The sequence below is a fragment of the Acomys minous genome (genome assembly GCF_964271855.1).
Source record: "Acomys minous genome assembly, chromosome: 5".
Classification (NCBI taxonomy): domain Eukaryota; kingdom Metazoa; phylum Chordata; class Mammalia; order Rodentia; family Muridae; genus Acomys; species Acomys minous.
This window is the reverse complement of record NC_140494.1, coordinates 92443949-92468653: the sequence shown is the minus strand read 5'-3', so window position 1 is coordinate 92468653 and position 24705 is coordinate 92443949. Positions and strand designations below refer to the sequence as shown.

The window sequence follows — 24705 nt, the reverse complement described above, 5'->3', positions numbered from 1 at the left end:
GGACCACTTTGACAATGTTGCAGAACTAGCTTCCCGATGTCTAAAGAAGTGTGAAAAATATAGAGCAGCAAATAAAAATAACACCCTCCCTCAAATGCACCCACCCATATTACCATAAGTAGGGGCAGATCCCTTTGCTAAGCTCTGTATTGAATGATGTCATAGTGGAGTGCTCTACCAGAGGCTATTAAAAGCATTTAGAATGTCAGAGGATCGGCAGACAGACACAGTATGTAGTCTTATGAGACAGGCTTCCTTCATTCACTGTAATTGAGATTCATTTGAGTTGGTGAGTGTATTAGTGTGTGTTCCTTATTTCTGAGTAATGGTCAAATACATGGTATGGATGTATCACTGTTTTTCCACTCACACACTGAAGAGCATTAAGGATAACTGCAGTTTTTGACAACTCTAAACAGAGTTGCCCTAAACATTATTGCACAGTTTCCATGCAGTGTAGGTTTTCATTTCTTTGGAGAATGGCTTTTAGCCTTAGCAGTGTGGCTACTGTGGTTGAGTAATTCTTTGATAAAGAGAAGGGGTTTCCTGTGCCTTGGTGGGTAATTGGTGGCATCACTGGCCTCTGCCCACTAGACTCTAGTAGCATTCCCTCTCCCCTTTGTGATAAAGAAGAATGTTTCCAGAAATAGTCTTGTGAAGAAAAAATCACTTCCAACTGAGATGCACCCCTCTGTGGGAAACACCCAAGAGTGGAATTATGGATTCATAAAGGTATGTGCTTAATTTCATTAAAAAATTAGCAATCTATCCAAATGCCTGCCACTTTGCATCATATCAGAAATGAGATTTCCAGTGTCAACCTCTCCATCAGTTGACAGTGCTTCATAGAGATTCCTCTGGACCCTCAGCATGGAGGGAGAGGGTTATTTACTCTTTGGCAATCCGCATCAGTTAACATATTAAAGAAACCTTCAGTGTTTTAGTTAGGTTTCCATGCTGTAATAAGACACCATGACCAAAAGCAACTTGGGGAGAGAAGGGTTTATTACAGTTTAAAATTCTTAGGTCAGCCCCATCATTGAGGGAGGTCAGGGCAAGAACTCAAGGCAGGAATCTAGAGATAGAAACTGAAGAAGAGACCATGGGGGGCATTCTGCTGACTGATGTGCTTGCCATGGCTTGCTCATCCAGCTTTCTTTTATACCGCAGGACCACCTGCCCGTTACCAACAATGACCACGGCCCTCCCATACCAATCATTATTCAAGAAAATAGCCTTCTTATTTACCTATATAGGACAATCTTAAGGATGCATTTTCTCAATTAAGATGCCCTCTTTCAGATGTGTCTAGGTTTATATCAAGTTGAAAAACAAAACAAAACAAAACAACAGCCAGCATACATAGACATCCCTAAAATGTGCCGATGTCACATCAAGGAATGAAAACAGAACACATCTTAAATTAAATTGACCAAGAGTTACCCCAAATTTGAATTCTCTACTTCTTCTGCATCTTCTGCCATCTGTAGTTTGTGGTTGCTGGCCTTTACACAGTTTGTCTGTTGTATCTGTTTTCCTGATGTCTAACTGTCCCTCGCACAGAGATTTGCTCTCTGTTTACTGAACAGCACAGACAACGTGGAATGAGAAGAGGATACAGTATTTTTCCCCCCGGAAATCCTTATGGAGTTTTGCAAGGGAAGACGTTCACTTTCCTGACCTCAAATTACTACAAACTGACATTATCAAGCTCTGCCCACAGGCTTCTAAGTTAAAAGATTGGCCACAAAGCTGCAGCAATCAAGTGAAAACACTGGCAAATGTTGAAATACTGGCAAAAAGATGGAAAATTGTGTTAATAGGACAGGTATGAGAGTTCTAATTTCAGATCCATACATTGCAAATAGCCAAAGTAATTCTGCAATGAAAATTTCATCTTCCCAACAAATGGTTCTGTGAGAAAATGGTCATCTCTGGTAGGCTACCTGACGTAGACAAGGACGGAGGGAGGGCCAGCCACAGACATGCTAAGAACCTCAGGCGCCAGGAGGTTCCTGTGGTAAAGGGTTCTATGGTCCATGGATCCATCTCTTCGGTGAAGAGTAGGACAAATTTGGGGAGTGATAGACCCCAAAGGGGTGAGAGGGTGTCTCGAACCCTCGAGTCACTTCTCGATTGTGTGGTTTTTCTGAGGGCGACAAGTAGAGTAAGTGGAGATTGACAGCACAGAGTCAGAGGTCAGCAGATCTCCTGACCTCGGCAGCGGCGTCGCTGCCATGAGGTTTCCAATCTGCAGGACTGAAAATGCTCAGCTTGGTTCCATCGGATTCTATCTTCAGCCTCCTCTTCCTCCTTCAGCAGGGTGCTGAATAGTGAGAGGGCTAGGAGGCACTGCACTGAGATGGCCAGAGTGGTCAGTGTTCCAGCAGCCTCCTCCCCGCATGTCGGCGCCGCATCGTCCAGCGGAAATAAGACACCAACAAACAGACTTCTTCTCGAGATCTTTATTCAGGATTAAGCTCAGTGGGAATGGCCCTGAAGAAAGGAAGGGCCAAGCTTAAGTACAACTCAAGGGCCAATCAGCTCATGCCAGGTGCCACCTCCTCATAAGTCCTCATCAGAGCAGGACTGCGAGTCATCAGATCACCAGTTACCCTTGCATAGCCTTTTGCCATATAAGGACTTGTATATCTCAGAGACCACTCGCTGTCGGGATGGCGGAAGGCGGAAGCCTGCGCCATGTTAAGGCGCGGCACCTCGCAGCTCTCCACAGTTCCCCCTGTTTTATTTTGTAAGAGCAGGACAAAACGGGTGAGAGTAGAGGTCTGATCTCCAGAAGGCACTGATGTATGACTGCCCATAACCTAGGTTATCCACCTTGATCATGTACGGAACGCGCCCTGAAGTTTGGCCACTGATGTACAACAGAACTCAGCTAGGGGCTCGGCCCCAGCCTAGCTCTGGACCCGACCGACACCTTTTTCTGGAGGTGGGATTTTGGGTGTCAGCCCACATGCAATCAGACGTGCTCTCCAGGAAACCATTAACTGCAAATAATGTACCTCCTGTGCAGTGCTTTGCCTTGCACCCCGAACGTGACAAGGATCAGGACTTAAAGGCTGCCAGCCAAGCCTGAGGGGACTGTCCAGCCTCAATAGCATAGAAGGCTTGTGCAATTAGGGCTCTGTTTCGGGATATGACCAAGCGCCAAAGGAACACAAGGCAGAGGAAGCTGATAATCAGAAGGGCCATAGCTAAAGCCCCAATACCCGCCCACTCCTTAAGATGATGCATCGCTTGTTGAATCCAAGAGGTGAGGCCTTCAGTGGTGGTAATGTCCACTCGAGTGGAATTCACAGTGACGATAGCAGTACGCAGCTCTGTCATTAAGGAGTCAAAGTTTTTGGACCAATTTCCTGTAAGATAACTTGACATTTGTAAGCAGGACTGATTGGTACAGGATAATGAGGAGAGCCTATTGAGAAAGTCATTAAACACAAGCCAAATAAAGGGTGGCCACACACATACAGGTGTGGAGGAGAAACCAATATTCCTGCCTCCAGCAGAGAGCCTTGTGGAATTTTCAAATACTTCTATATTGCTCCAAGTAAAGGAGGCATTGCCTTGCTGCCTGGAAGAAAGATTTCTAATCTAAATATTGTCCCATGGACAGGCAAGCCTTGACAGTGCTGAACCAGTCCAATGGTGTCATAGCCTTATTTGCTAGTCTCTCTAACTGAGCCTGTGTAAAGGATGCCTGGAGGCCATATGCTCGAACCGATTCTGCCAGGCTTTTAAGCTCCTTAAAATCCAAGGGCTCATGGTATCTTTGATTATTGGCATCCTCAAACACTGGGAAGATGGCACGAGCCTGCTTCCAAACCTCTGGGCACAGAGAATGAGAATTCCCCTGTGGTGCTGATAAAGGGGAAGTGTCCACATAAGGTGGCGGTGCCAGTTCCGAGGCGCGCCAAGATGGCAGATTATCTTGTTTGGGCGCGGCCTCTTCCGCCTTCTTCTTCCTCCTACCCTCCTTGTGCTGTTTCTGTGCAAGCGACTCCATTTTTAGCAGGAGTCTCTCAAGCCTTTTTTCCATTTACTCCATATTTTCACCATCCTCTGAGCTAGTCTCCCTATCAGAATCCCCGTCTGTCAATAAATCATTTAAGTCAGGATACAGACGTCCCTCTTTCTTTTCTCCTCTCTCACTGGAGGCCTTTTCGGACCTGCTCTCTTTTAATTGCTTTCCAAGCCTTTAGTTTTCAGCAGCCCTTCCAGAGCCGCCTTGATCGGACATGACGAAGAATTTCCCATTTTTAAAGGGTCTCCGAATGTCCCCCGCTTTACCGCGGACTGAAAAACTTGTCTCAACCTGAGAACCTTCCCCCGCTTTACTGCGGACTGAAAAACTTGTCTCAACCTGAGAACCTTTACACTCGGGTCCTAATTTACTGGACACTTACCGATTGATCGCCCTGTAGATCAGGAGTTCTGAAGTCTGACGTACCGAGGACTTTAAGCTCCCCGTACAGGCCACCATTTGTCGGCGCCGCACCGTGCAGCGGAAATAAGACACCAACAACCAGACTTCTTCTCGAGATCTTTACTCAGGATTAAGCTCAGTGGGAATGGCCCCGAAGAAAGGAAGGGCCAAGCTTAAGTACAATTCAAGGGCCAATCAGCTCATGCCAGGTGCCACCTCCTCATAGGTCCGTGTCAGAGCAGGACTGCAAGTCAACAGATCACCAGTTACCCTTGCATAGCCTTTTGCCATATAAGGACCTGTTTATCTTAGAGAGTGCTCACCGTCAGGATGGCGGATGGCGGAAGGCGAAAGCCTGCGCCATGTTAAGGGGCAGCACCTCGCAGCTCTCCACACCCGCAGGTAGAGATTAGCCACTCCGAGAACAGGTGAAGAGTCTGTAGAGTAAGAGAGAGCCTGTCTGGCCTCCAGGCTGCAAAAGTAAAGATGGTGGCAAGTGGTTCCAGGTGCACAGCATGGGTCCCCCTGGAGTCACTGCAGCACAGGAGAGCAACCGATTCTGAGACAAAGCAATGGATCCTTGCTGCCACTCAGCTTCCACTCTCCATTTGTATAGTGCAGGATCCAAGTCAGGGAATGGTACCATCCACCATAGCTGGCTCTTCCCGCCATCATCAGCGTAGTCAAGCCAACCCTTCAGGAGCAAGCACAAAAGCCCAGTGGCAAGACATTCTACATTCTGTCAAGTTGGTAATTAACGTAACTACGATACTGTAGTCTTACCATTATCTTAATCAAATTTCAAAAGAAACCAATCAGATTTTATTCATCTTTTTGTGGTTATATAATTTTTACACTTTTTTTTATCGTATAGATATATATATATACATCAGGTGTCTTACTTAATCATTCTCTGCATTAGTATTTTGAGCTTCTCACTAACCTTGACACTAACCAATTTGCTAGGATTGCTTGACTAGCAAACTCCAGACACCCACCTACACCCCTGCTCTATGATGGAGTTACAGATGTGCACAACCATGCCTGGATTCCTTCCCCCCCTTTTATGAGTGATAGGGATTCAAACTTAGCTCTTCATCCTTCATATGAGGCACTTTACTGTGAGTGTATCTCTATGATCTACTTGAATATAAGTATTACTATATCTACTTTTACCTTTTAAAAACTTTGTAAACCTTCACTGTGTTTTTACCCCAGTGGTAATCAGATGCATAGTAGCTGGCATTAGTACATTTAAAGTTCATTTCTATATCTGATTTGGTTTGGTGTTGTTGCTGTGGTAGTAATGGTTTATTCTGCCCCCCCCCCCCCGCCAGCTGGTTCTGGGGACTAAGCCCTCAATGAAGGCTGCTCAATAAGAAGATTTGAAAATAACATTAAAAAAGATACCCATCCCAAAAGATGTACAAATCGCACCACAGAAAACACAAGGAATGTGGAAAGCCAAAGCAATTACGAGATCCAAAGATACTAAGCTGAGAAAAATGATAGGTGAAGATTTCAAACATTTACATGTAAAAATGTTCAATTAAGTCCTGATCCTCTGGCTTTTACAATCTTTCCAGCCCCTCTTCTAAGATGCTCCCTGTGCCTTAGGTATAGGGATGTACATTGAGCTAGCTGGGCACCTCAATAATATTATTGCCCAAACATGACTTACCTTTTAAAGGCAAATTGCATTTAAAAATAAATACAGCAAAGGATCTGAGTTTCCAACAATGTTCTACGTTCTGCATTCAGAATTACTCATATTAAATATCTACATTTCAAAAGGCTCAATTAAGAAAAACATCAGTGACTTCCAAGGGACACAGATCAATAATGTAAGGTGATTAATTCAGGACCTAGAGAAGAATGTCAACAACGTGGATAAGAATGTTATTAGCATGGATTCAGCAAGAAAATAGAAAATTTGGAAAACTGGAACTTTTAGAAAAGAAAATCTGTTAGTCAAATAAAAGCCATAGAAGAAAACATCACCAATAACTTAGACCAAACAGACTAAAGAACATTAGAGATACATGATATTTGAATATCAATAAAGATGAATATGACCCACCCATACCTTCCAAGAATTTTAAGATAAGAATGAGAGACTAAGACTAATAGTCCACAAGCAGCAGATGGAGTTGAAAATCTATTTGATGAAAGTACAGCTGGAATTTTCATCAATGTAGGAAATGAAATAGTATAAGCACAGGCAAAACTGAGAGCCATATATATCCAGAGAAGACCTCTCTGTGGCAGATTATAATCAACATACAAAAGTATAAAACAAAAAAGTAATTTTAAAACTATAAATAAAAAACATCAACTACACACATGCAAACACACCAGAACTCAACAAAGATACTAAGGGCAGGGAAGCATTGAAGGATGTATTCCAAAGGCAATTAACTGCCAACCAAGATTGCTGCACCCAGCAAGTTATCTCTTTAAACTGATGGACAATAAGAGACATATTAAGGCATGCATGCACAGGCAGGGGTAGTTTATGAATGCCAATTTAGAATTTCTAGTGCTACCTAGAAGGAATTCTAAACACCAGCAAAAAAAAAATGAAGACCCTGGTAATCATGCGAGCACAATAAAGAGTAAATTTCCTGAGATCAATGAGCAAAGGAGAACTAGGAAAAGCTCAAGCATATCCAACTCACTAAACCAGCATCCTCCTAATGTGAGCAGAGGAGAAGAACAACTGATACACATTAACAACAAAAAAAAAAAACCCCAGAAATTAGCATAGTAATAATACTAAATATAAACAGTGTTAACTATCCACCTAAAAGATGCAAAATATCTGTCTAGATTAAAATACTAGGCTCAGCTGATTTCTCTAAGAAACACAACTCATTGGCAAAGACAAAACCTGAACAAAAAAAAGGCTAGAAGTTAATATACTAAACAAACGAAACCCAAAAAAGCTGGCATGGCTATCGTGATGCATGATAGGTTGGCCTGCAGACAGAATTAGCCAGAAGAGATGAAGAAAATAACTACACATTGACAAATGGAACAGAGCGTTCAATAAGTATAAAAATTATATATATAAGTATATATAAATATAAAGGCTCAATAAACATGAGAATAAAATACAAAGTGACAGGATACAACATGAACATACAAAATCAGTAAATTTTTGTTTGTTTTGTTTTGTTTTTCGAGACAGGATTTCTCTGTGTAGCCTTGGGCTGTCCTAGACTCACTTTGTAGACCAGGCTGGCCTCAAACTCACAGCGATCTGCCTGCCTCTGCCTCCCAAGTGTCGGGACTGAAGGCATGCGCCACCACACCCGGCACCCAAATCAATAACTTTTGTATATACCAATAAGGAGCTTGCCGAAAAAGAAAGCAGTGTGTATTTTCAATAGCCCCTTTCTTCAAAGGGCTAAAAAAATGTCCAGTTTGTCTTCCAACTTATGCTTGCAAGCCTTCAGTTGTGCTCATCTTCATGGCTACTGTGTAACTTTGTGTGTCTGGTTCTATTATACAGTTCTCTAATGTTTATAGATGCTGATCTAGTCAATAATTATTGAACTCTGATATATATCTTACATAAATTGCCTATTTATGTTTGGAGTGCTTTTCTTCTTGGTCCTCTGGATTTTTTTCTTTCTTACTAAAAGCATTTGGACAAATGAAAAGAATAAGTAATCAAGATATATAGCCATGATCCTTGGGAAGCTAGAGAGATGGCTTAGCAGTTTAGAGCATGTGTTGCTCTTGAAGAGGCCCGAGTTTCATTACCAGCACCTTCATGGTTGCTCACAACCATCTGTAACTTGGTCCTAGGGGTTAAGACACTGAAGAAAGAAACTGAAGACAGTAGATGGAGGAAAGACCTCCTATACTTACTGATTAGCAGAGATAGCATTGTGAAAATGCTTATATTACTAAAAACTGATTATAGTTAGATTCAGTTTAATGACATAAAAATTCCAATGACATTCTTCAAAAAAAATTCAAGAGAAAATCTTAAAATTCACAAAGAAACACAGAGTCCCCCCCAAAGAATCAAAGCAATCCGTAATGTTCAGTTTTAATTGCCAACTTGACACAATCTAGAATCCCCTAGGAAAAAAAGACTCAGGGAAGGACTATCTGCACTAGGTTGAGCTGTAAGCATATTTGTGGGGAGCAGTCATCTTAGTTCAGCTGATTGGTGTGGGATGATCCAGCCCACTGTATATGGCATTTTTTTCTAGAGTAGGGGCCCAGAATCAAATGAGAGGCAAGAAACTCAACTGTGTATAAGAAAGCAAGCGAGTGCATATCTATCTACTTCTCTCTGTTCTTGGCTATGGATGTAACTAGCTTTCTTGACTATTGTGCTAACATAGAATATAACCTAAAATTGTTAGCCAAATAAACCTTTTGTCTCCTACAGTTTTTGTTAGCATGAGTGCTGTATTTTCTTTAAAGGTTTGGTAGAATTTAACAATAAGTCTTTTCAGTCCTGATGTTTGTACCCATTTATTAGTACTTCAGTCTTATTATATATCTGTGTAAGTAAGTGGCTTATGTGTTCTTGACCTAATTTTGGTAGATCATATATGTCAAGATATTTTACCATAGCAACAGAAATGAAAATAGGACACAATCTTAGGCAGGAAGAACAAAGATGGAAGTATAATATCTGACCTCAAATTATACTGCAGAACCATAGTAAAAAATCTAGACCAATGACATATACTAGCAGACCCAGAAATAAACACACGCAGCTTTAGTTATCTAATTTTTGAGCAAATTGTCAAAAAATGAATTCATTTGAAAAAAGAAACTCTCTGATCTCAAGTCTCTAGCCAGAGATTTGAGTCTGATTTCAAATGACTTCTTATATAGGATTTAATATAAGGAGAGAGCAAAGTGTGGGGGAGGTCAGGGACATAAATGAAGGGGAGAGAATCAGAGCTTCTCACCTCATGGTCATGAGCAACCTTTCATCTTGCACATCTATAGGTTTGTCACGAGTGGCCACCCATCAGTCAGATAAGACAGGAACCACAAAAAACTGATTAAGATAAAAGAAAGATGAAAGAATTGGTCTAAGAAAAGGATGAAAAGTGAGGAGAAGAAGGACCCATTTCTATTTTCATGGACTGTAAGTGGTGGGTTAAACAGAAGAATACATAGCTCTGGGTAAACTGAGGCAGACAGAGCAGCTCAAGCCCTGGATGGATTGAGGCTGCTAAGAAACACTTTCAGTACAGAAATGTACTTACAATTTGTAGTAGTCAAAATTGCTGTGATTGGGATAGTTCTATTTCACCTTTCTATGACCAGCTTCCTTGTGGGTCTCTGGAATTACCCACTGTGGATAAGCAGGGTAACCCGGGTGATGACTACGTTACAACCACAGAGCCCAAAGGTTGTTTCCAAGGCATCATTCAGTATTTCCAGGGACGTTCCAAGGAATATGACCTGGCTTCCCTTATATTATTCTGTTCTACCATCACCTCTAGTGTGAGAAGCTGTTCCTGACTCAGTGTGGAATTTAAGCAAAATTTCCCAACTGTCCTTTACACATGGAAACTACAAAACACTAACTACTAAGTAAGAGGCTTATAAGCATGAGATTCAGCCACCTAAGCATTTTTTATCAGTCCCACGACAACAAAAGTATCTGATGTTTTCACACATAAGGTCTTACCATCACATTCTGATGTGCAGCTTTTATTTGTAAACAGATTTAGGAAGCATATGAAATAATAGGTTTTTGTATGTACTCATAATTTGTAGCAGTCAAAACTGCTGTGATTTGGATATTTCTATTTCTTTTCTCTATGACCAGTGTCCCTCTGGGTCTCTGGAATTACCCATTGTGGATAAGCAGTGGTAATTAGAGTGATGACTGTTACAACCACAGAGTCCAAAGGTTTTTTTCCAAGTATCACTCAGTATTCCCAAGGAAGTTCCAAGGAACACGAACTGGTTTCCTAAAAGTAACTAACACTTTAGATGCTTGGAAAAGCCATATGAAAACCTACTAGCCTATCGGCTTCCTAAATATGTATATACATAACAGTTTAATTAGAGTTAACATACACAGGGGATAATCCATAGGTTTCCAACTTAAAAGTTCCAGATATGGAATACCTAACTAATGTCAGGTCAGAGGTGTCCCAGAGAGCTCCCAAACAATACACACCAAGGCCGTTGCTCTCAGTTTTCCATCAGAATTTAAGGGTAAGGTCTTATTTGTGAAGACACCAGACATTTTGCTGAAGAGACTTGGAGAAACCAAGCTGGTACTGATGAGGACGCTTTCTCCCTCCAGCTATCTTTCACAGTACAGCAAGGTGCTGGGTAGGTTGCCTAGGGAAAGCCCAGCAGTTTTACCTAGCTGAGAACACTGCAAACCACAATAACAATTTGTTTGGCAATGTATGCTTATTTATGCAATAGTGGCATGAATCTTATGGGGTTAAGCAATGCTTTCTCATTGAATTTAAGGTCATCTCCACAGGACAGAACTCATGCCTGATTGTGTAACACTAGCCAAGAACCAATGCCTGGGGAGCTCACAGGCCACTGGGTTTAATCTATTACTATAATGTTGCTAAATGCACACAGTATCAAACTGCCTCTAAATTTGTATTCGTATGTGTATAGATTAGTGCATCTCTCAGGCCTCATTTGGAAAGCTTCATTTTCAGTGGTCAGCTGTTAACACAGAGACTCACAACTGGTAAAACTGTAGAGAATAAATGCCTGGGGAGTGCTCAGCCATAAATGGGACATCCATAGCACATTCTCTGCAAGGCTCAGGGACTATTATGGAAGATGGTGGGGCAGAAAGATTATAAAATCTAGAGGTCACAGAGGATCAAGACAAAAGAATGTATTCTGGGCATGTCAGGATGGCTGCACTCTCAGCAGCTGAGGTTGCCCATACAAAACCGGAATAAGAGCAAGCCAATCAGCATTCAAACATGGAACGGAGGAGGGACTCATGAGCTCCCAACCCTGAGAAGCAATTGACAGTTGATGGTTTCTGGGAGAAAGAAAGAGAGAGAGAGAGAGAGAGAGAGAGAGAGAGAGAGAGAGAGAGAGAGAGAGAGAGAGAAAGTAAATTTTCTTTAAAGGTGTGCTCCTCGGTAGGTGGACCAATACTCAGGTGGATGGTCCTGTGTATATGGGCAGCACTAATTGAATACAGTTTTAGTGGCTTATTATTAAAAAGAGAGGGAGGAGGCACGGGAGATGGATAAGCAGTTTAGAGCACATCTTGAATTTCCAAAAGATCAGAATTCAGTTCTCAGCACCCATATCAGGTGACTTACAGATTCCTGAAACTCCAGTTCCAGAGCATTCAATGCCCTCTTCTGGCCTTTGTGGATACCTGCCCTCATGCACACACACACACACACACACACACACACACACCCCACAATTGGAGTTCTCAAAGAATTAATTAAAACATTGTATTTTTGCAAGAATTTTTTCACTTTTATAAAGATAAACATGATTGGGTTCTTTTTGGAAAAGAGCAAAGTATGCGCTATGTCATTGAGTTAAGGCAGAAAGTTATGACTTGGATGTTTTTGTTTTCACAAAACTCATAATTAAGGTCTTAACCTGCAATGAGATAGGGCCTTTGGGAAACTGGACCATGAGGTGGAGCCTCATTAGTACCCTCGTCAGATGACACACCAGATGGCTTGCTTATTCTCTTCACGATGTGAGCGCACGGTGAGATACCCTCTCCAAGAGCAGAGTTACTTTTGAACTATGGGAATAAATGTCTAAGCCACTCAGTCTGTGGCACTTTATAATGACAATATGAGCAGATGAAACACAGGACTACTGCAAATAGTTCTGGACAGACTATAGAGTTACCCTCAAATGTGACATCCCAATGAAGCAGCGAAGGCAGTAAATTCAAGACTAAGACAATGTGACCTCAGGTGAAGTTTCTTTTTCTGGTCTTTGTGTTCCTCAGCTGAAAAATGCAGGATTCAACTAGGCTATCAAGACTCACCTTCCTTTTATTGTTGGTTGTGATTGTATGAACTCCATGGCTACCCAGTCAGCACAGGGGACAAGGACTGACGTTATCGTTTGCTATCTCTGGAGACTTCTGCAAGGCTTGTGATCTGATGTCAAAAATGGGTTTTCCTAAACTTGGAGCTGACTGGAGGACATTCTCAAGGCTTTGAGACAAAGATGAGTGGGTCACAGCCTAAGCCCCTCAGGGCACGTTTTGGTGCACATGGCTAGTTTCCAGTGGTTGAGGAGCCTACACACTAGGGCTAGTTTGGTGATGCCAGCCACCTCTCCTAGGATTTGGAGATGTTCATGGCAAGCTGGTACCAGAAACACATTTAGGCCTCAGCTGTCCTTAGAGATACATGGGAAGGATTAATTAAACAGTTCAAGCCCATTTGTATGGTATGTGCGTGTGTGCGTGCATGCGTGTGTGTGTGTGTGTGTGTGTGTGTCCATGTAGTGTTTGGCCAGCCTGCAGGGAGGAGCAATGGACACTGAGGGTCTGGCTGTCTGGGTGGGTACAGGAAGAAGCGGGTGTTTCGTTGAATTTCATAGTCCTGTTGGCAAGTGTAACAGAGCCGTTAGGCTGACCTCATCTATTCTGATGTTATTTTTCTCAGCAAGCAATAACCTCAGATTTCCTTGGCTGGTGGTTTCTGAAGCTGGGAATGAATTCCCTCACTAGGAGTGACAGTGTCCAATTGGAAGCAGGAAGAAAAGACTTTAGTCCATAAAGGCATTTTGTCATCAGGGAGGGGCCAATATTTGGAAGAGTAGCAAGGATAAAAAAGTCCCTTTGGACAGCAACGTGAGTCCGAGGAGCCATGAGTCAGGCAATCACGCATTCCTATAACCAACAGTTATTAAGCATCTGCTGTCTACCAGCCCTGTGCTGAGTGTTTCAAATATTGAAGATGAACGGCCATTTTGTTTATTTTCAAAGAATCCATGTATTAGCTGGAGAGATGAATAAAAAAAGTGTGAGACTTAGTCACATGACATTGCAGAAAATCAGCCACTCTGGCTTGTAAAAAAATGAAAGGACAACAATCAATATAAATGTCAGATAGTCGAACGACATGTTTTACTGAGGAAACAACTTTTAACTCTGGCCTAAAAGGGAGATTTTTTTTTTAAAGTTGAGATGGAAATGAATATAATTGTATTTGTTTTACAAATGTTTACTGAGAACGTAGGGTACTCAGGGTGGTGCAGTATCCCTGCGATGCAACACTCAGCTTGTACTGCTGGCGTTTTCTGTCTGGGATGTTCCATGCCAAAGAAGAGTAATAGATTCTTAAGTATAAATAGGTGCTCATTAGTCACCTAATTAACATACTGAGGGATTCTCCAGAGAATAATATCTAGAGTGTGTAACTAGGAGCAGGACTTGGTCTAAGGAGCCAGGACAAGCTTGAGTTGAATCTTCTAGGATAAGAGGGACTTAGCAGTTGCAGAGAGCATTCAAGACAGGGAATTGGGCGTGGTCACAGAACCTAAAGGAGGCCACAAGAGTGACATTTTGCCTGTCTTCAATTTGGAGTCCCAAGAATGTGTTCTCTCTGATAGGATCCCATTTCTAATCTGTCTAACGTCACTCTCCTATGAAGGGTTGGCCTCTAAGATTTGGCTAAATCTCTAATTCGGCAATGGTTGAAGATACGTAACCAGAGCTGTCTGGGTTTCTTTTCTGTTGCTGTGATAAAGGACTCTGACACATGCAGGCCATTGTGAAGAAGACAAGGCATCAGGAGCTTGACTCAGGAAACAGAGCCATCAACAACGCAAGTTCGCCTGGCTTTCTCCATTTGACACTGTTCAGAAATAATGCTGCCCACAGGCAAGATGGTCTTCCCACCTTAGTTAACCAACCAAGATGATTTCCAAGTAGCTTGCTTTAAAAAAAAAATGAAAACACAAAAGGAGTGGGTATTTAACAACATTGTTTTCTTCTCTTATTAAAAATATTTATTTTTATTTTTATGTGTATGTATGTTTTGCCAGTATGTGTGTCTATGCACCTTTTGTGTGCCCAGTGCTCACAAGGCCAGACATGGTTATGGAATCTGCTGCAAACAGAGCTATAGATGGTTGTGAGCCCCCATGTGAGTGCCAGGGAAGGAAACTGAGCCTTCTGTAGGAGCAGCAGGAGCTCTTAACCTATTGAGCCATCTCTTCAGCCTCACTCATGTCTTTCGTTTGGGTTTCTATCCCATCTTTGTTTACATAACCTTAAGTCTACAGCGTTTCTTTGGCTTTAAAGTCTTTTACTGATCGTTCTTTCATATATCTCTACAGCAAAGTACGTCAATTAAATTTTGCTTTTGAAGTTTTCTGATTCTGTGAGATGCATTTTTTCAAAATCTTGAGCCATTGTTTCAGCTAATCGTACCAGTACAATTGATCCAAACAGCCTAAATCTACTAAAGCAAACTGTTAATTGGAATAAGCTTTATAATGTTATCGTCCTCTGTAACTGTATGACAATGTTGATTACACACGTTTTGGAACTATCCCTGTGTGCTGTGTTTGAGGGGTTTCCTGTTGGAAATGGGTACCTCAATGGGACTGAGAGTAAGGTATTAGGCAAACAAGTTCTGTTTATTGTTTTTGGTTTTGTTTTTTTTTTAAGACAGAAGAAAGTTGAGGAGAAAAGAATTAGAGAGTATGAATCACAGAAATATGTACGTGCTTACAAATAATGTGTATCCAAGTTACAATCTGAGGAATTCTCTCTCCTAAAACTCTCTCTCCTAAAATTTTCCTTGGGGAAAATGTTCATGTACTTTTACTTTAGAAAAAAAATATTGATTTGAAATAACTTTTGCTTGTAAGCTGAGTCAGTGAGCCCAGGATGATTTGTTCTGTGGTTTGTGGAACTCCTTCATCTGTGCAGCTTGTGGACCTCATTTCTCTTTTCAGAAGAGTTCGTTCACATAGCCCAAAGCACAGCCTGTGGGAAGATGCCAGAGTGTATGGCTGCACCCCATCTCCCACACAGCTTCCCTCACCTGAGCTGGAACAGGAGAACTTGACCTCAGGTCCAGTCCTTTGGGGGATGTCAGTAACGAGTAATGGAGCTTCAGGCTGTCTCCTTGACAACAAAATAAATGTATCGTACAGCACTGTGGTTTGCTACAGCTGAAAGAATTTCAACCTTTCCACCACTTGTTTTATAGATGTGGAAACCGAAGCCAGAAAGATGGGTGATTGACATTCCAAAATTTCACAGCTTGTAAGTGGCAGCGAGTCAAGGCTCACAATTCCCAAAGCAAGGCTACACACCTGTGTGCATGAGACATTAGTTTGTATTGCATGAACATAAGAACTGGGTTGGCTAGCCAGGGTTTTTCACCCTTCATCCAGCTGCCCTGGTGCCTTTCAAGCACGGTCATAATCTCTGCATCTGGAAAAACCAGATGGCCCGATATCATTCAAGTGTTTTTCAAGGAACCATAGTTAGCCATAACTGGAAGTTTTATTTTACCATGGCTTTCCTAAAAGTACATTTTTTTTCAGAATCTTGATCACCTCTTATACAGTCTCAGACTTCCTGAGACTTCTACACGTGGGAGAACAGGGTTTCTAATTGTTCCAAGCACAGGTGTTTCAAAGCCAAAACCTTGAGAAAGTCAACTTCATCTCTGGGGCTTTTCCATTGAATTCAGACCTGGCTGCTTGCTCCCCATGTCATACCATCTGGAAATTCCAGAGGAACAGAGCTGACCATCCATGACCAGGTCCCAATTACACCCAAGTCAGCTTCAGTTGACTTAGATATGAAAACCTTCCTTGATTCCAGGATAGACCAATAGAAATTCCTTTTGCTTCAGTCCATTTGGGATGCTGTGACAAAAATGCAGCAAACTGGATATATATATATGGTATAAAATTACAATTGCTCATGGTTATTGAAGCAGTGGCAAGCTTAGTAGTGTCCAGTGAGGGCCCTGTTTCTCCTTCTTCCAAAATGGTAAGGGGGAGGGTGCTCCCTCTAGCCCAGATGCAAATTTGTTAATCTTGTGCATGAATGATCTTACCTCATCACTTAATCATTTCCTGAGGGCTCCCACCTCTTTTTCCACTCCTGGTCTTTTTGGGACATGGTCTCACAATGGCTGGCCTCAAACTCAAAGAGATCTGCCTGACTCTGCCTCCCAAGTGCTGGGATTAAAGGTGTTTGCCACCATGACACCCCTAGGTCTTTACTTCTTAATATGATGGCTTGGGGTTTATATGCCATCATGAGTTTCCGAGCAGAAACAAACATCCAAAGGGTAACATCCTTGCTGAGTGAGGACCACAGAGATGGGAGAACCAAGGCTCATTTAGAGTTCTTCTATTGAGCACAATCGTGAGCTGAGTCTACAGAAGTTAGTCTAATGCTACATCTGAAGCTGAGCCTGCATTAGGTGTGCAGATGAATCCACCAACAGAGCTGGAGGGAGGCATAGCACAAGAACTGTCAAGGGGAAGATGAGTAGAGACCATGACTGCTTATATGTTAATAGACTTGATTTTCTCAGCAGGCCAACATCTATGATGTCATCAAAAGGGAGGTCTTAATTATGCTATGTTCGGAAAAACTACATGAAAATAGATACTTTATTTTTGAAAATAAAAAGACTAAAAATAAAATATCAGCAGTTTAATCAGAAAGACCTTCAATGCCCAAATGAGCAGCCCCATTTCCTGAATAATCAGGTGATTGTCTCCTCTTCATAGAGATGCCTCTAAATAAATGTCTCTAGGAAGCAAACTCATAACTTGCCAGAAAAAGAATAATCTAGATGAATGTGAAACTTGATTTGCTGGGTTCTAAAATTATGAGGAAGAATTTTTAGAAGTCATTGGTGAAATAGAAAGTGTGTTTATCAGTTGGAATTCTGGAGATGAAAAATACTAGGACTATAACACACCTCTCCAGCCAGAGCCTAGCACACATGAAATCATCAAACGGGACTTATTATCTTTTAAAACAGAGATTTAATTTTATTTTAGCTGCATGCATGCATGTATATACACCATGTGCGTGAAGTAACCAAAGAGTCCAGAAGAGGGTGTCTAGTCCTCTGGGACTTGAGTTAGAGGTGGCTGTGAGCCAACATGTGGATGCTGAGACCAGAACCTGACTCCTTAGCAGGAACAGCATGTGCTGAGCCATCCATCCCAGCCCTATCATATTGTAAAAAAGGACCTGAGGCTCAGGAAGACTGATGAATTTATAGTTAGAACTGCCGTGAAAACCTGGGCCTGGTGGCACGTGCGTGTCTATAATCTCATCACTTGGCTGTGGCATGGTTGGGTCCCTCCCGACAGTCAGAGTTTCCAGAGAGGTCTCTGCTCTGGTTCAGTACAGCAGAGACTTCTCCTTGGTGCATATTTATTCTGGACTCCCAATCTCTGAAGCCTGTTTCATATCAAAATTAATAGACTCTGACTGGGCGGATGATGACGATTGGCAAAGCGTGGAGACCACTGGCTGGTGTATCCTTCTGCAAGGACTCCTTAGCCAAGAAAGGCATAGATAGACCCTCGATATATGCACCCATACTTGCATAGTAACTTATTAGTCCCGTGATTTTTCTTTTCCTTGAAGAAAGTCATTGGCTAAACTTGTTGATTCTAAATAAGATTAGAATATTTTGTACGTGAAACTTCCAGAGTTTTGTTAAGTGCTGGTTGCCTCTGTCACTATGCAACACTCCCGCCCCTCCCCCTCCCTCTCCCCATCCCCCCTCCTGCCCCCCCCCCCCAGTTCACTGTACTTGGCTGTCTCCATAGCTTCTTGCTCATTCCATTCTAATTTATAGTCAACTTCTATTTGTTAAATTCCTTTACTCCTTTCTGTTATTTCTTTGTTTCTTTTTCCTCCCCCATCTACATGTCTGCCCTGGTTACTGAAGAACGTGCTTGGGGGTGGGGTGCACAGGGGAGGCTGAGCATGTCTTCTCTCAATTATACTTATCAAGCTGCATGCACTGACTCCTCACAGCCTCCCACTCCCTCTTCTGATGCGAGTGTGTGTATAGAGGGTGAGGTGTCCTAATGAATGAATGATGCACACTTCAAATTTTCCGTCTGCAATTTTGTTTTCTAGATGTCAACGGAGGTCTTTCCATCTCTCCTGAGATAAGGTGAAACGAGCTGAAGCATCTCGTGTCCATTGTCAATGGCTTTCCAAAGTGCCTCCCAATATTTCTCAGAATTTCCAGAAAAGAAACAGAGTAGAGCTTGCATTCTTAAGGCCTCTTTCCCCTGGGCTTCTCTCCTGCATGTTGTTGTGGCTTCATTCACAACCCCATGCAACCTTGTCCACTCTGAGTTAAACTGACCAAGACAAAATCAGCAACAAAACACAAAAGTGCAACAGTTCCATCTATTTAAAAACAGGGAAGGATGAGAAGATTCTGTTCATTGACTATACCACTGCAAAGTTAATATATTGACAACTTGATCTCAAAGTCCTGTTAATATATTTGAGGTAGGGCCTTTGGGAGGTAGTTAGGATTAGATGTATTGGTGGTAAGGGTGGGACCATTATAAGAAAAGGAAGAGACTCAAGCTAGCATGCCTGCTCTGTCTTGCTACATGATGCCCTCTGACATGTAATGACATAGGAGACAGCCCTCTTTAGGCATGGACAGGTGTCATTGTCATGCTCTTGGACTTCCTAGGCTTCAGAACTGTGATCTAAATGGATCTCTATGCTTTATAAATTACCTGGCCTCGAGTCTTTTGTTGTAGCAACAGAAAATGCTTTCATAGTTCTGCGGAGGAAGGAGACGGGATACCAACATGGGTGTGTGGTGCAGAATGAACACAGTCAAAAGGAAAAGTCACTTTCTGTGTTCTTAAAAATGGGCATTGGCAACACCATCCCCAGGAAATCTCACTGGACCTTGCCTTAGTTCAAACCTTTTACCATCTTCTCATCTCCTTACTTTGTTTTGTGTTCTTCTTAAGGATGAGAACATTATCTTGTTCCATGAAGGGCATCTTTGCACCTTTCCCTTGTCTCTGGACTGTTAGCATCAACCCAGGGATTTTTATAAATGTCTTTATCCATTTAAATAAATAAAATTCTCTATCAAAAGGGATTCTGGTGCTGGCCTGAGAAACCAGCTTTAGCACATTGAATGTTGGTTTTATATTTATCTCGTAATCACATATGGGCTCCCTACTATATGTAGCAATACATGGTATATGCACAGGACAATAGGTGTCCTTTGGACTCAAGACACTTCCGCTGGATAGCTAGTAGGTGACACTGAAAGACTGCTTGTCCTCTGTCTGACTCTGTAGAATGTGGCACTGCTTGGGTGGAGATGCTGGACAGGTGGGAAGCAGCAGGATTCAGGCCCATAGAACTAGAAGGAGGCCTTTTCTGTATATAATCAATAATGGAAAGAGCCCAAAGGTGGGCCTGAGATAACAGCTCTTGCAGAATACCAAGGATTGGACTGGAAAAAAAAAATCAAGGCTTGTTGAAAAAATCCAAAGATTAAAAATGGAGATATGCACATATATATATATATATATATATATATATATATATATATATATACATACATACATATATATGCATCTTGGGGTGGATTGGTGTCAGTGTGAAGTTTGAGAGGTGGTGGAGACGATAGATATAGGATGGAAGGATGAACGAGCATCCACACTTGCCTTTCTGGAGACTTATAAGACACCCACAATGGCTGAGTGCATGAAGGTACAATCAGGCTTAGGCTAGCAAGAAAGTCATATCCACTGCGTGAGTCAGCTGTTCACGCACTATGTTATGGAGTGCCTTCAGTAGCGCAGTGGAGAACAGGAACCAGAATTCGTTCCATTTACTAGTTCACAGTGCCTCCCTGGTTAATTCTACATGGCAATGTTGAGAATACTTACTAGAAAGATCTGACCGACTTGGGGAATAATAATGTTCCCCATATAAAATTATATTTTAGGAGAGAGGTGAAGGTGAAAGGTATTTGGGAGGAGTGTACTGTTAGGAACTACCTACATGCCTCACCAGCTACCAAATGAGACATATTTCCAGTGTCGTCTTGAGACCCTTAATAATCTCTCATACCCACTCTGACGCAGCCTTCTTTTGTGGCATGTCTTGGCCCTCTGATTTCTGCAAAAAATCTAGCATTGGTGTTGTTGACTTGGACAGGATACCCTGGTGCCTGCGCTCCACACTGTGAGTGTCCAAGCTGACTGAGACCCTATTCCTTATCTCCAGTCCACCCACAACAGACCCACCTTTTGCCCCACCAATCCCACGGCTCTCCACCCATTACTGGTAAGTGATCCCTCTGGACATGTGAAAAGCCCCCCCCCCCATGCCAGGATGCAAAACGGAATACATACAAAATATCACATTTGAAGCACAGTACTTCAAGAACATTAATTACAACTGAATGCAGCCTAGAGTTGATTGGAATATGGAGATAAGTGGGTGACATAATCTCACCTGGAGTGTTTATGATATTTATGATGCTGACTTCTAGAACAGGAATAGGCTATGGATGAGTATAAAGTAAGGAGAGTGAAAAATTAGGTTGGTTCTAGGTGAGTAGCAGTTACGACTTGGATGGGAGAAGCGAGAAATAGAGAGAAGTTGGTGAATCCAAGATGCTTTGTGGACGTAATATTGCTAGAAGCTGGTGGTGGACTGATATGAAGGCTTTGTGGGGGAGAAGGAAAGGCGAAACTTACTCCTTTGTTCTGTTTTTGAGAATTGTGGACAAGCCCCAGGTTTTTGGCTTGGATAGTAATCAGTGTCTGTCATTAGGATAAGAAAAGCTTGGACTATGGAGTGTTGGCGTTGGCGTGAGGAGTCAGCTTGGACACGGGAAGTTTGGGATAACTAGAAAGCACGGAGTATTATCATAATATTTCTAACGAAACTCACACACCTGCTTGAACTTTCTGTGTTCACATATATGTACCTAAGAAAGTCGTTTTAAAGGAGAAATGTTCCAACATTTTTTTTTCTAACATGAAACAACCAGTCATTAGAAAGATGGCTGGCTTCATGTCAGAGGCTGTGATTGCTCCCACATGAACTCTGGAACAAGAAAGCAGAGATGGGCCAGGCAAAGCCACAGGTGGAGATGGCAACTCTGATGATGCTCAATGATAAATGAGTCAGGATGTCGGTTTAAGAAGGGACATGGCCTCTGCCCCTCTTCAGCTGCAGCGCTCCGGAGCGTGAGTCCTGAACCTCGGTCAGGAAGCACAAAGCTGTGCCTGGTTGCATGGGCATGGGAGAGGCCCTGAGAGCAGGAGAACTGGCTCAGACCTTACCTTGGCAACGTGGGGGAGCTGGCTCTGGTGGTACTGGCACAGGAGAGATAGGGGTATGACCAACACAGTTTCCATCCAGGCCCAAATTCAGGGATCTGAGTTGGCCCGCCCCAGTGTCCACCCCATCTATGAACTGTTGGAGTGCATGAAGGGGTCAGTCCTACAGATCCAAAGCTACAGAATCTCCAAGACACATGGCACAGAGCAACAATAGGATATGGGGTGAGGATCCTGTATCGATGGTGCAGCAGAAGCCACAGGCCTCGAACCAGAACAATGACTCATTGCAATGGTCATTTGCAAGGAAAGCTGTTTAGGCCAAAGGGTATACTGTGTGACACACTGCAGCTCCCATGGTGAGATCTTTTCTTTTCTTTTCTTTTCTTTTCTTGGGGGTGGAGGTGGGTAGGGACATTGCAAGAGCAGAAGGCAGATGTGAAAGGATGGGAAGATGAGTGGGGTTGGGGTGCATTATGTGAAATCCACAAAGGATCAATTAAAAGTTTTCTTTTAAATGAAAGAAAATAAATATACAAAAGTAAAGGGCCTTTCCTACTTGAAGAAAAAGGAGGAGGAGGTGGGGGGGGGGGTAAGGGGAGGAGGAAAAGGCTGGAAAAGTAGCCTGAGACGTACTTGGGTTCAGGTTAGATGACTGCAATTGTACTGTATTGACAGGACAGAGGGCTGAAGACCCTTTCAGGGCAATTGTGATTTATGAATTCTAATGTGGCGCTGGAATGTCAACACAGACATTTTTCATCTGATAACTCACAGAGTGCAGTGATAGAGGAGATCAGCAGAGGCCAAAGCTGCTTCAGGATTGATGTTAGGGAGAGGGGCTTCCTCCTAGCAAACCATACTCTCCTGACCTCTACACCAACCTGCTTTCTTAATTTTTCTTTCTACCTCATTGTCTATTGCTTCCTTCTCAGATAAAAATCTAAGGCTTCATGAATGTATAAACTGAGGTTTTCAGCATCAGATGTATACATTGATAACGTGACTGCTGAATGGTATGGTTGAGGGGAAGGTCTTTATTATAGATATGATGGGGGGGGGAACTAGCCAGAGATATCTGGAAGTGTCTAGAACAGAGAGAGAAAGCCATAGACTGCACATGGCCAACAGACTGGACTAGGCCACGAGAACAGATGGGGTGGGGGTAGGGGGGTGGGAGTGAGAGAGGAAGACAAAGAAAGTTTGGGCAAAGAAAGTTCAGGGGGGAAAAAGATCAAGAGAGAGGGGCGAAGGAGGGAGGACCAAGAGAGTGACTAGAGGAGAGGACCAAGAGCAGTGTTAGTAAAGGTTAGAATTGGGGAAGGCATGAGAAGAGCTAGGTACTTATAGCACTGAAGGAACCTGGAGGCCCACATGCACTTTGATACGCTTATAGACACCATAGGCAGCTATTTGTCCCTTCTGCCCATGATCAGGGAAGATGGCTTCTTCGGTATAAGGATCTTGGCTTCACAGCTTCCCCGGGAATGCTGGCTTCTAAGTGCCAGAGTTTAGGAAAATGGAGTTGCCTTTGGATCTGAACAGAGAAGCCATTGGCTGCTGCTGTAGCATTGGGAATTTCCAAAAATCTGACTTCCTGGGTCTAATAATTCTCAGCCAAGATAGGACAAGAGATGGTGACACATCATAGAAGAAGAAAGCAGGGGTGAGGTTATCACATTTCTTCTCTCTAGAGTCTGTGATTTGGAGAATGGTTATTAAAACATATAATGCCCAGTGAGCCAGCTGTTTGAAATTACCTCAGCACTTGAAAATGTAAGAAATACCAATTTGGGGGTGGTGGAGAGATGGCTTAGGGATGAAGAATACATGTCCCTCTTGCAGAGGATCTGTTCCCAGCACCATGATGGGTGGTCCTCCACTACTTATAACTCCAGCTCTGCTGGCTTTTGTGGGGACCTGAGCTCACATGTACATACCCATACATGGACACACATACAAGGGAAAATAAAATACACCTCCAAAAAATGAACAAAAGATTAGTGAAAGAGTGTAGGGTGAAGGGCAGTGAGGTGGCTCAGTGGGTGAAGATATTTGCTGCCGAGTCTGACGACCTATGTTCAATCCCTGGAATGCACATGTGGAAAGAGAGAATAAATATTTATATTGTTCTCTGACCTCTACCTTCATGCTGTGGCACGTGCATGCCCCCCACTAAATAAAATAAAATTAAAAGTATGTGTACATTTTTTAAAAAAGAGAATATTGTGTTGGGAGGAATAGAAATTAAGGTTTGTATCCTCATATTTATTATCACATTTCTCACACTCCAAGCCCTGAGAGTTAAACATCACAATGAGCTTCTCAACTGTTGATGTATTTAGTTAGTTATTTTATTAAGATAGGACCTGGCTATGTAGCCTAGCTTGGTTGGAATTCACCATGTAACAAATGCTGGCCTGGAACGTGAGATCTTTGTGCATCCTCTGCTGTATCCTGGGATTTCTGCTTGTTCCCTCACACCAGGCCATCAGCCATTTGTTTCTGAACAGAGATTAGCATCAAAGCAGATTTGGGAGAGGGGTTCTTCCTTACAGAGGCTTAAAACGACTCTTACTCCTTTGTGGATTGAGACTAAGGGGCTTTTTCTGAGTCTGTTCTTGACTTCATTGTTGTAAGATGTCTTAGGCTGGGACACACACACACACACACACACACACACACACACACACACACACAGACACACACACACACACACACACACACACACACACACACACACAAAAGATGTGTGATTCTCAAAGGTCTGGAATGTGGGCGTCCAGCACCCAGACAATGGCAGACTTTGGGTATGGTGACAACTCTTCTCTGCTTCTAAAATGGTACTTTGGGGCCACATTCTGATTTGGAAGGTTAGGGCAAAAAAGGATAAAGGGCTTCCTCAAACTCCTTCGGAAGTGGGAGGAGGTGGGCACTAATGCTTC

The 24705-nt window shown here is 42.6% G+C and overlaps 2 long non-coding RNA genes across 2 annotated transcripts in view; one reads left to right on the top strand and one right to left on the bottom strand.

Annotated features, from left to right (window-relative positions):
• The first annotated feature begins 220 nt into the window (after positions 1 to 220).
• LOC311597307 lies at positions 221 to 1925 on the top strand. Its single transcript, XR_014779182.1, has 2 exons — positions 221 to 732; positions 1171 to 1925. It is a non-coding gene; the product is annotated as an uncharacterized lncRNA (long non-coding RNA).
• Positions 1926 to 4785: 2860 nt separating this feature from the next.
• LOC311597305 overlaps positions 4786 to 24705 on the bottom strand; it is a 33251-nt gene continuing 13331 nt past the window's right edge. The window contains exon 3 of the long non-coding RNA XR_014779179.1: positions 4786 to 5138. This is a non-coding gene — a long non-coding RNA (uncharacterized lncRNA). The remainder of the gene's footprint in view (positions 5139 to 24705) is intronic.